The following is a 4,580-nucleotide window of genomic DNA, read 5'->3' on the forward strand; positions in this document are numbered from 1 at the left end:
TGTAGACCTCTTGATCCCTGGGCATCCCCCTTAATTTTCTCTCTCTGACCCTCTGGCCATGTTCTATCCCAGCAAGAATCCACAGCCCCTTCCCAGGAGCTAGTGACAGAGTGTTCTTGAGTCTCCATCATGCAGTCATCCAATCATCCAGCATTGATTTTGCACCTGTTAGGTGCCAAGCATCTGAGATTAACAAAGGTAAATTGCACAGGTGCCCTAGCCACCAAGGGGCTTGACGATTAGTGAGAGTGACAGATTAGTAAACAGGATGGTCCTGTACAATGAAAAGGCTTAGTAGAGGTCTGCCCAGGGCTGTGAGAATACACAGAAGGAGCACCTGGGCCAAGAGACAGTGGTTGGAGAGGGCTGGTCCCAGGGGAGGGGGCGGTGCGAGGTGGTGGAGAGGCCGGAGCCCCTGTTGGAAAAGGGCTGTGGCCAGGCTGGGGGGTTGGAGGGCTGGGCCATCAGCTGGGTAGCCTGGCATTCCTTTGATGTGGCGAGCTGCTATCCTGCAGACAAGGGTCCTGAGGACCAAACATACCTGAAAGCCACCTCAGATCACTTTTGGAAAGGATAGAAATGTGTGGTGGGAAATCTAACAGCATTCAGCTGGGAGAAAAGTCTGAAATCCTGAGCTCTCACTTTGGCGCTGCCGTCAGTGGGAGAGCTACGGCAGAGGAGTCTCTGGGACTGCGTGGCCGGGCCCCTGGGCAGCAGGGCCCCCAAGCTTGGGAGGCCCCAGAGCTGGGACCCCAGGCCTGAGTGTGAGGTGTGGAGGCCTCACAGCAGGTGGGCGCAGGAAGGCAGGGCAGGAGCGGGAGGCACGCAGAGCCCGGCACCTCTTTCGGGGCAAGGGAAATATGCCACTCTGTACTGAGAAGTCTGACGTTCAAAGACAGTATTTGAGGAGAGATGCTAAGGCTCAGTGTTTGAAGAAGTTTTTCCTGAAGTGCCCCTGGGGAGAAACTGGAGGCTTCTGTCTGCCTGGGGTCCCGGTGAACAATGCTGGGATGCTGTCTGCTGTGGACTTGGGTGTGCTCCGTTACCTGTCCTCGAGCCCCTCAGCTGGAGCTCCTGGCTTCAGTGAAGGGGGGAGGACTCTGACAGGTAATGGAAAACCAAACATCGCAGGTCCTGTGTGTGTGTGTGTGTGTGTGTGTGTGTGTCCCACACATGCATACACGTGCGCAAAAGGGGGAGTCTCAATAAAAGAATGAATAAATTCATTAACTCTGGTAAGAACGCCTGCTAGTTATTTTGAGTCACATGTTGCTATAGGTCAAGAAGCTCCTGGCTGTGGAGTCCCGTCAGTAGTGTGATTTCACCGCACGGCGATAGGGCCTCCGGTCTGGAGCCCAGGCAGGATGGCCCGTACGCAGCCTGACAACAGCAAAGGACCAGGGGGGGCAGTGCTGCAGACGGGGTGTCTGTACCCCCAAAATACGTATCTTCACACATCCTCAGTGTGACAGTAGCGGAGGCACAGGTGATTAGGTCATGAGGATGGAGCCCAGAGAGCCCCCTCGGCCCCTCCACGAGCAAGAGCCCAGCAAGATGGTCACCTGTAAGCCAGGCAGCAAGCTCCCGCCAGACACCCGGTCCCCCGCTCCTTGGTCTTGGACTCGCCAGCTGCTAAACTGCAAGAAATGTCTGTGTCTATAGGCTCCCCAGTTTATGGGTCCTGTTCTAGCAGCTCTCCCAGTCTGAGACCGTGAGCGAGGGAGCTGCAGTCTCCCGGCCGCCGCCTCTCAGGCTCTGTGTCCCCCCCAGCAAGCTGGAAGTGGGCCTCCCCGGCTCCAGATGCCTACCAAGGTTTCTGGGACGTTTCCCAGCTTCCAGAGTGTGGAACACCACGGCGACTGTCCCTTGCTGGAGCCATGGCTCTCCATCGCGGTAGACTGGCCCCAGCCAACGTGGTCCCGGTGCCCAGAAGCATACTATCCATTTAGATTGCATTCCCTGCAAACCTTGAATTGTAGCTTTGCTGGCCTTTGAGGCCAAGTGTCCTCAATTAACATTGGTCACTGTGTCCCCTTTCTCTCCAGGACTGCCACTCACTTTCCTACCAACATTAGTGAGATTTGATACACTTACCATCGTATCGGCTGGCCCTGTGCAGTTCAATGGCTTTTAAGAATTCAGAATTCAGCAACCAGCAACATAATCAATTTTAGAACATTTTTCTTACCCCAAAAAGAAATCCGACACCCCTTAATCCTCACCAACCTCCCTAAACTCCCTCCCATCTCTGGGTTTACCTGTTGTGGACATAACATACATAAATGGAATCATGAAGTTCCCAAGGGCTTCTGGACCATTTAATGTCATTCCTGGGTTCCTCCCAAGATCCTTGCCCTTCCCGAGTCCCCAGTCTCATACTGGCCTTTGCTCCCCATAAATGCAGGAGGTCCTATCAACCTGTGGTGTCTGCTGTCAGCCAAATGCCAAGAGCTTCAGGAGTATATATAAATAAAGCCTTGCCTTTCTTTTTGTATTATTGTGAAACGTGGCTAATAAAATCCTGCTTCATCCAGAAATGCCATTCCAAAAACAGATGTCCTCCAAGCTGTGACTTTCCTACCACTCAAGCCCCTCTCCTCTTAAATTTTTTATTTAAATTCAATTTGGTAGCATATAGTATAACACTCAGGGCTCATCCCATCAAGTGCCCTCCTTAGTGCTCGTCACCCAGTTACCCCATGCCCCCATCCAGCTCCCCTCTAGCAACCCTTTGTTTCCCAGAGTCAGGAGTCTCTCATGTCAAACCCCTCTCTTAAACAATACAGCAGAAGCAGCTCAAATAGGTGGAAGGACCCACAGTCAACATGTGACCAAAATGTCCTGTACCTGTGGCTGGTGTCCAGCACGGGCCTGCACGCTGCCACCTGGCCAGCTCCAGTCCTGAGTAGATTTGCAGGACTCCCTGCATGCTGTCTTGATCCAAAAAAAAAAAAAAGCCAGCAGAGGAGGGTTGGGGAATGATTAGATGGTGATACAGACATGCTTTCCAATTTTGCTTCTACACCAGTTTTTCTTTACTGCTTAGGAAGAACTTCAGAGGTGTTCGTCTTTAAGGGAGTTGGTCAGTCACTTCGATTCATTCAGCAGTTTGAGCTGGAATCTCTGAATGCCAGGGTATGATGGATTTCAGTTGGTTTCTGCTTGTCCTTGAATATTAAATATGGCACAAAGGAGAGGAAGATGTACTTACAATGCAGTGGGAGGCTTTAATCCAATGGCCTCTAGACTCTGCACTTGATGCCCTCCCTTCCCAAATAAATAAGGGGAGTGCCAGGCCCACTTCTGCTCCTGAGCTTCCAGAAAAGACCTACCAGCTAAAGGCCATGGGACACTGGCTGCCCCAGGCTATGCAAGAAAGGGAGGGCCCAAGTATGCTTGAGCTTAGAATAAAAAGCAGAACTGGTATTCCAGCCCTGGCCTTGGGTGTCTCCAGTCAGGTGGAGGAAGAGAGAGGTTCTTTAAGAGGCTGGCAACAGTTACCCAAGGCTGGAGCCCTGGCTCCACTGCTTGCAACTCATGTGGTCAGGTAATCATCCTGAGGTCTCAGGTCCCACGCATGGGAGCACTCAGTACATGGAGGCCCTCGCCCTGTCCAGGTGTTGCCCTCGTGAGGAGCCCAGAGGCTCCCTTAGGTCTTAGTGCCTCTTAGCACAGAGCACTCTGACCTGGTTCTGGGTCGGAGCAGTTTAGGAAAGTGGGGCACTGTTTATCTAGGCTTCTTCCTGTTGTTAGGACTTTCTTGCTCTAGTGTTTGCTTTTTCAGATTACAAAAGCAATGTATGATCCAATATTCTATATTGTGGGAGAATATAAAATACAGCGACTTCCCCCAGCCCATGGGTACAGGCTGTGAAGATGGGGTGCCTCACATCACTCCTAAATGGCTGCAAGGTCCATCAGCTTGCTTTGGGTCTCTCCCCAGCCCTCCTTGCCCTGACACCTCTCCCAGATCTTGGCGTTGGGTGCACACTCACATGCTGTCCATTTGGGTTGGTTGAGGAGGTGCTGTGCCCTGTCGAGCCAGCCTTGTCTGTTAGAGGAACATGGAATCCCCACTCTCATATTTGACGGATACCAAGAGGTCTTGTCTAACATGCCTCCCCAGACCCCAGGTCCTAGATTCCCTTCCTAGGAGGAGTAGCTCCCAAGGCTATTAGTTTACTGGATCCTTCCATTTCAATTAGACAGGAAGAAAATACAACAGTGACCCGAGAGGAGCAAGAGTAGATTGTCTGGCCCCTGACTTTTGCCTGCGCCCTGACATGGGTGTCCTGCTGGTTGACTTTTGCTCAATGCTGCTTCCTTGGGACTCACACAGAATAGGAAAACCAGCCCCTGCTTTTTAGCCAGACCGTTCAGCTTTAATAAGGAAAGTTGAACTCAACAGCAGAGTCTGAAGGCTGCCTGGGGTCGTGCAGATTTTGGAGACAGACAGGCCTGGGCTCAAATCTGGATTCCCTTCCCAACTTTCATGTGGTATTCGGCAAGCTACTCTATTTTTCTGCACCTCAGGAAAATGGAGCTAAAGTTCTCTTGGAGATGGCTGTGAAGATGGAAAT

This window comes from Canis aureus, chromosome 25 (assembly GCF_053574225.1).
Source record: "Canis aureus isolate CA01 chromosome 25, VMU_Caureus_v.1.0, whole genome shotgun sequence".
Taxonomy (NCBI): domain Eukaryota; kingdom Metazoa; phylum Chordata; class Mammalia; order Carnivora; family Canidae; genus Canis; species Canis aureus.